General features: G+C 37.6%; 1 long non-coding RNA gene across 1 annotated transcript; it reads left to right on the forward strand.

Moving 5' to 3' along the window:
- Window positions 1–325: 325 nt before the first annotated feature.
- Window positions 326–1,169, forward strand: LOC127435854 (uncharacterized). Its single transcript, XR_007896301.1, has 3 exons — window positions 326–431; window positions 722–880; window positions 1,057–1,169. It is a non-coding gene; the product is annotated as an uncharacterized LOC127435854 (long non-coding RNA).
- The last annotated feature ends 5,816 nt before the right edge of the window (window positions 1,170–6,985 follow it).

Here is a 6,985-nt window from a genome sequence, read left to right on the forward strand (position 1 = left end):
CCAGTCAAAAAGACTTGAAATTCATTTATTGTGCAGTGCATAATAAAACCACTGATGTATGTGTAGAAACATGTCTTTCTCCCCTAAAACTATTTAAGCTTCATTATTGGTTTGCATTTTTTCCCAGGATGCCGTAAATTCCCAGGATGAAAGAGAGGTACTCTACTTCCAGTGCTGGCTGTAAACGAGCTTTCACAAAATGATGAAATATTTCATCATTGAGTTACCTCAATCTTCACCACACTTTCCAGTATTTATAGATTAACTGCAAGATTTAATAGCTGAATAGACTAATGATGATACTCTTGTATTTCTGCAAAATTTCAGACAACGTTGATGTTGGTGAAGATAAGCACAGCATTGCCCAACATGTTGAATGCATGGACAGATCGAGTCAAGGAAACTCTTTACGTTTGTCAACATACAATAAAGTAGGTGTTTTGTCAGTAACAATGCTGCTTTTGACAGTATTTGTAAGTGATCTTGGTTTTTAAAAGACACCCTTTTATTTCGCAAGGTTTAAGATGTTTATTGTCATGGTGTCGTGCTCCACCAGACTAAGTTCATGATTAGACAAGAAGGTATTTTGCCTGAGTATAAAAATGCTGACCTTTCTATGAATCATCCATGTTATGACTGTACAATTAACATTCATAACCATTGAATTATATGTGGTTCTGTATCTCCACTTTTGTCATGATCATTTTATATCATCTTCTAGAAGAAATGAACAGCGCCTGTCACATTGACACTGACAAATGCGTTATGACAAATCTGTGGAAAATTTCTCCTCACCTTGTGGAAAAGGCTCTGAATGCTGAGCTTAAGCAAGTTTTGCAGCTGACTTTGAATTCATGTGAGACTGACATGGAGAGAAATGGTGTGTATTTGTCAACATATTCCACTAATATATTGTTACATTTTAGGGCATTTTGTGTACTGCAAAGTTTTTGCTTTGGTTTATTCCTTTGTGTTTTGTGAGGTTTTGCACTGACAGCGACAATGTATTGTTTTATTGCCACACAGTGATGTACTGTAAATATGTTTTCATGCCAGGTTAGTGCTGCCATCCTTCTCATGCCATTGCTTTTTTAAAGAAAAGTAGCCAGCACTGTCATTGATCAGGTAACTTACATACATAAAGAATGTGGACAAAATGACATAATCACCTATTATTAATGTACATTATTCTCAGTTAACAGGAGTTTTTATACATTATTTTGTATATAACGCTATGTAATGCTTATATTGCTTAAATACTTAAATTGTTTTTCTGGTCTTATTGCTGTTCAGCTTAGGAAATTACTTCCATGTTATTGTAAAACATTTTTGTATTATTTATGCCAGGTTGCATCATCACAGCCTTGCCCAAACCTGTTAAAATTGCAGACTGTATTTAGAATAAATATGTGTTTGTTGTCACATGATCCTCTGTACCAAACTGCAATCATTCTTCTAAAGGTCTGAGAAAATTGGAACCCTTTTGCCAGTCTCTGCGTTTCCAAAGAGGATGGATGGAGGGGACATGATGGAGAATGATAGGAGTATTGATATCTCCCTGACTGTTTGCCTGCTGTACTCTTTGTATGCTGTGTATATATAGTTAAATATCCAAGATATCATAGTAAAATTTTTGAAGGCATTCAATTCCTTTTATGGATGCATAAAAGGAACTGACTGGTCCCTATTGCTGGTGAAAGGGTTTTTAATTCCATAGTTGCCTAGTTCTATAAATTCTGCCAGAGCATATGTTGCTGCTGTTATTTTGACTTTGTATTTTATCCTTGAGAAAATAGTATTGAAAACCTATATGTCACAGTAGTATATTTTGAGTTTTTCCACAATGGTGGAATGTCATGTAATCAATAGAATCCAGCGTTAACCTATATTAATGTTGAAGAATTGAGTCGTACTCTCCTCCAACCCCCTGTTTTAAAGGTTAAGATAAACAGTTAAGCCAGTTGCATACATGTTCCTTAAATGCGGTGATTGATTGCTACAAGGTGGCTTTTTTTTCTCAATGATGAAACACACTACATGCAAAAGTTAAGTGTTCCAGTTCTCAGTATATAATTCCATTAAAAAGAAGATTTTTATGTTGCACTTTGATATTGTGCAATTTTGTGTTGATTGTTGAAACGTTAGTGCCTTGTATTCATATGCACTCATGCATGCATTACTCATGTATACTGTAAGGGCAATAAACATGTTAACCATATGTGGCAGCGGGGGCGTGGTCAAGCATCTCTCCGGAGAGAGAGAAAGCGGTAAGTGCGCTTACACCTGAGCTAAATTATGTCTAACACCTGTCTCTAATTTCAGTGAGCACGGGGAGAGCGGCATAAATAGAGCCACACCGCAAGTAGAAGAGAGAGAGCCTGGGCACCACAGACCCGATTAAGAAGCAAAGAAGTTTTTCATAGTATACATGATGAGAGTTTATTTTTATGAAGCGGTGTGAGACTATGGATTAACTTAGTGAATAAAGTAAAGACTCTGAGATTGCAGTTGTAATACAGAGAGGAAATAAACCCTTACCTGAACCAGGAAAGCTGCTTCTCGCCTCCTCTTTACACCATAATTTGTTGTCTTGTTACTCCTGGATTTTTTTTGTCCACTGGTTTTATTTAACAAATTAATTTAATTATATTAACATGAACCGTTTCATTTATAACAGTTAGTATAAATAAAAAGCATAAATGAAAGGGTTTTGGATCAATTGGTGCAACAAAGAAACTTTTTTATTAGTGGTTCTTCAAAGAACCTTCGAAAAGAGTTCTTTGTAGAACCTAAAAAGGTTCTTTGTGGCACTAAGAACATTTTTTACTTTAGAGAACCAGTCTCTGAAAGGTTCTTTGGGGAACCAAAAGAGGTTCTTCAATAGCATCGCTGTGGAACGCTCTTTTTGGTTCTTTGTGGCACCTTTATTTTTAAGAGTGTAGAAGAAGAATTATAGAGGTGTGTGACGCTGGAAAAGGCTACAAAACATTTCTAAAAGACCTGGATATTCACCAATCCACAGTACGACAAATTGTCTACAAATAGAGAAAATTCAGCACTGTTGCTAGTTTGCCTAGGAGCGAGCGTCCTGCACAGTTCACCCCTGGAGCACAACATACAATGTTGAAGGATGTTAAAAAGAATCCAAAGGTAATGGCAAAAGATCTGCAGAAATCTCTTAAACTTGCTTATGTCTCTGTTCATGTGTCAACTATAAGAAAAACACTGAACAAGAATGGTGATCATGGGAGGACACCACAATAATATTATGGGAGGCTCTCCAAATAAAATATTTCTGCATGTCTCATGTTTGTGAAAGACAACCTTGATGCTCCACAAACACTTCTAGAATAATGTTCTGTGGACAGATGGAACCTTTTGGCAGAAACACACTGTCAGGATCCTGTCACTTTGGTCAGTCATGATTATTGTGTGGTGACAGGATCCTGACACCCATGTTCTGTGTTTTTTTGTTTGAGCACATGGCTTATGATGGTGTTCGTTTTCCATATGCTCTTCTGTCAGTCTCATGTCTAGGTCCCACACCGTGTTACCTTGTTATTAATGAATTTTCCTCACCTGCCATCCCTCATTACCTTCCTCAGTTGCTTCTCTATTTAATCTCCCTATATTCCCTGCTCTGTGCCAGTTTGTTGTGGTTGTTCACCCTGTTAGGTGTATATTCCAGTCAGTCTGTTTCCTGTCCCTCCAGCCCAGCTAGTCTGTTAATTGCCTGTCCTGGACTGTGACTTTTCTATCCCCTACGGGGTAGGTTTTTTTTGGTTTTTTTTTTTGTATGAATAAAGCCCACTTCTGCTTCTATGCATTTCAGTCTTTGCCCTCTCTCTACACACCTGACACACACAACACTATATTTGGAGGAAAAAAGGCACTGCACATCAACACCAAAACCTTATCCCAACTGTGAAGCATGGTTGAGGAAACATCATGGTTTAGGACTGCTTTTCTACATCAGGGCCTGGACAGCTTGCACTAATTGAGGGAACAATGAATTCAAAAGCGTATCAAGAGATTCTACAGGAGAATATCAGGGTAGCGTAACTATGTTTACGTTTCTAAAGTTGTATAAATGTAAAAATATTTACGTGTAAGATGCTGTCAATGTGCTCATATTGTACATTTCATCTATCCAAACGTACAAAAATGTATGCACACATAATAATTAGATCAGGCTGGATTATTAGTTGAGGCTGTGTTTTACAGTGTATTTTTAAGCTTGTTTGCTCATCTGCAATACATCTATAAGACATTTCCTCTTGGACGTCAATTAGACATTCAGCAGATGTCTTCGAGACATTTATTGTTTAGAATCTTTTTAAGATGTTTAGCAGATGTTAATTAGATTGTGATGTTTCCAGATGAAAAGATCAAAAACATTGAAGTTCTAGTGCAAATAGCTGTGATGAGGAGGGCGTGGCTGGGCCGTAAGGATGGACGCCTGGAGCTGAACTACCCCAACCAGCCGGGAGAGGGATAAGAGGAGCCAGAGATGCCAGTTAGAGAGAGAGAGATGCATGCTGCTGATGAATGTGTGCAGTCTGTGTTGGGCCGGGAAGGCGAACAGTATAAGCGACACAGGGAGGTGTGTGTGTCGTGTGTGTGTGTGTGTGTGTGTGTGATTAAAGTCTTCCGTGATCTGTTCAACCAAGAGATCTGCCACAACTCTTTTGTCAATTGCATAGAACAAATCTTAGATTTTCATGAAATATCTAACTTCCAAATAGTACTCATTTACATATTTGATCTGACTGAAGGTTAGAGACATTGGCAAGTTTCTATTACATAACACATCTTTTCATTTTGTACACTAATCAAGAAACCTGGTGATATGACAAAATGAATTTGCTCCCAGAGAATTGAGATCCTACAGGCTCTCAGCTTCAATAATAAAGGTCTTCTGCTTCATAAATCAAACAAGGCCTGTTTTATTTTGGTAAAGACATCCTGTCATCAGAATCCTGCAATTTATTTATTTGGGGACTCAAGAGTTCATGGCTAATTTGCTGCAAACTTGCTGCAAATTCGCCACTGATTATTTTCACATGCAAATGAGTTTTGCTGCAAATTGTCCATTGTTGACAAAGGTTTGCTGCAGGTTCACCACTCCCAGTGAAGAGCAGCAAACTTCTGCCAAACATTTGCAGCAAATCACAAGCTCATTTGCAAATAATGAGTGGCAAATTTGCAGCAAGTTTGTGGCTAGTTTGCCAGAACTGTAGATTTTTTCTTTGTAAGGGAGCTTGAACAGATAGCTACATGTACAGAAAGAATACATTCAGACTTGAATCCTATCAGACTCATTATGATTCCATTTAACTTAAAAGAGCTATCTGTTCAATAAGAGAGAAATATTTGTATTTGGTGTATACACCTGCTTTTTGTGCATTTTTACTAGAGTGACGCTAAAAACACTAAAAAGCTTACTGCTAAGTACAGAAAAATGTATATTCACCTTGAGTTCACCTCACACTGGAATTTTCCAGACACACTCACACTTGCACACAGCCTTGCAAAACACAGTCTGATTAATCTTTTTGCCCTTAAATATCCAAGCAATGAGTCTTTTATGATTTATGTTATTACTCTTTTAATGAAACCGATGAAACTGCTGTTGGCTAGTACCCAGGATAAGAAAGAAAAAACTTAGCTATAGGGGTTTCAGGTGGATTATATGGAGCTAATGATGTATCTTTAGATCATTTTAAGTTTCAGAGTCTACAACTAGCCTAGCCTAAGGTTTAAGTAATTACTGTATGTTCTCTCAAGTAGCCTACAATATCATAAAGAAGCTTTTCTGTTTATGACAGATAACTGGCAAGTGAAAGCTCATTTGCTCAGAAATGAGGCCGCTAGATCCCTTAAGCTACATGTTAGCTACATAGCTGTCACAAACCACATGTGCTGATATGAGGAAAATGTGAACAGATTTTGGTTCGACATGTAACTCTGGATGTAAATAGCCAAATTCCTGTGCATATATAGTACACTTCTCCTATGCTGTTCTTTTGATATGTTGCAGTGGAAGCTATTGTTGTTGCTAAGTCATAGAAAAAGCAGTGCAAACTAACAATTTAAATTTCCTGAAGAATCTGTGAGTGATGCTAAAGTGTTTTCTGCGATTTTTCAAAAGCACCTCAGAGTCACAATGTTTACACTTTTCATGGGACTCAACCTACAAATGTCTTACATACATTTGTCTCTGCAATGACGCTGGGATAGGAGGCATTGTATTTTAACATTGAAAAAATGGCTTTACCTTTAATATGTAATAGCTTTAAACAAACATTTCCCTGTTTAAGGCCCTTTGCATTGTATCTTTTATGATCAATGCTTGCTGCGTTTCTTTATGTGCAAGATCATACAGGCTTTGAAAATTAGACCTTGACCTCTATGTCTTTGCACAGGAAAGCTCGGCTAATGCCCTGCATCACAATACATGCCAGAAAAAGAGAGAGTGTAGCCCAAAAAGAGTAAGACTTGTCAAACAAAGTGCTGCATTATCAGCCTAAACTCTTCAACACATATGCATAATGCCAGCGAGCTGAAAACCCAACAACGCTGAATTGCCGCCCATCTCTGTAGTCCAGAATTCCCTTATCTTGCCCTTTCAGTCGTGCAGAGCAGAATAGACATGGCTGTGCTTTTTTTGTTTCCCACAGTGCCCCAGTGTTATTCCATGGAGGGTTTTTTGTAGATCGCTTGACACCCCCTCTTTCACCCCACGCCAGTCTACAGCTATTCCACCCACTATTGTCCTCTTCATCTTTTATTCCCTAACCTGATTCGTCAAGTACTTTTTTATAGGTTTGGGGGAGGTTGGTTTGGCATTTAAACCATTTTCATTAACTGAAAAAAAATAATTAATTAATAAAACTTTAAATATAACAGTAGAATAACTACATTTTCATGGCTTCAAAACAAACTACTGACCACAAATTAATTTCAGGGTACTTTATTTTACAGT

The sequence above is a fragment of the Myxocyprinus asiaticus genome, chromosome 46 (assembly GCF_019703515.2).
Source record: "Myxocyprinus asiaticus isolate MX2 ecotype Aquarium Trade chromosome 46, UBuf_Myxa_2, whole genome shotgun sequence".
Taxonomy (NCBI): Eukaryota; Metazoa; Chordata; class Actinopteri; order Cypriniformes; family Catostomidae; genus Myxocyprinus; species Myxocyprinus asiaticus.